This window comes from Morus notabilis, unplaced genomic scaffold (genome assembly GCF_000414095.1).
Source record: "Morus notabilis unplaced genomic scaffold, ASM41409v2 Scaffold1252, whole genome shotgun sequence".
NCBI classification, from domain to species: Eukaryota; Viridiplantae; Streptophyta; class Magnoliopsida; order Rosales; family Moraceae; genus Morus; species Morus notabilis.
Genome location: NW_010362211.1, coordinates 73,048 through 74,096, shown reverse-complemented (window position 1 = coordinate 74,096; position 1,049 = coordinate 73,048).

Sequence of the window (1,049 nt, the reverse complement as noted above, 5' to 3'; positions counted from 1 at the left end):
ATTTAGCCTTTTATTGCAAGTAATATGAAAGATGGCACCAAAGAAAGAATATTTGTATTCTTTTAATAGCAATTATATATGCCTTGTTATAGTTTAGAGAATATGTCAATGAGTGGGATATTTTTTTTTTTTTCTTTTTTGTTGGCACTTTGGAAAGATGATTTACATAAAAAAAAAAAAGAGAAATTCAAGCCTGATTAGTTTGCGTTTATTGCGTGAGGAATTTACGTATGAAAATGAAGGGAATAAGTATTCTTTGGTTAAGTTCGTCATATTATTACACGAGTTAAGTGTTTGAGTTCTTTTTGTACACTCATCTAGCAAATAATATTGATGTATTGATATATACATACGAAGATCAAGACGAATTGCTTGTACCCTTGAAGTGTATGGAATATCGGTATTTACTTATATCTATTGTTTTATTATTATTATTTTTTTCTTTACTATAGTGTGGAGTTTCTAAAACTAGATAAATAGTAAAATTTCTACGAACTTGCTCAATATGCTCAACTTTCTACTTTTCAATTGTTCTAGGAACTTTTGGAAAGTCTTCAATGAAGATTCCTTAGGGAACACATTATAATTAAATGGACCCAAAAAAAAAAAAAAAAAGAAAGGATGTTATAGAAATGTTCATTCAAGGAAACGCGGAAGAAACGTGAAAGAAAGAAGACCTTGAGACCTTCAAGATTTATATGTGCACGTCATTAGTTAGTCATTTTGTCAAATTGTCCTACTCATAATTGATTAAATTCCCAGTATGTCTTTTAGAAAAAAAAAATAAAATAAAAAAATCACACATTAAAAGTGCATATCGTCAAGAAAAATTGCACTCTTCTCATTTATGTTTTAGTGCACGTCATTAGTTAGTCATTTTGTCAAATTGTCCTACTCATAATTGATTAAATTCCCAGTATGTCTTTTAGAAAAAAAAAATAAAATAAAAAAATCACACATTAAAAGTGCATATCGTCAAGAAAAATTGCACTCTTCTCATTTATGTTTTAGGGTTTCCTCTATGTGTGTGTGTGTGTGTGTGTGTATAT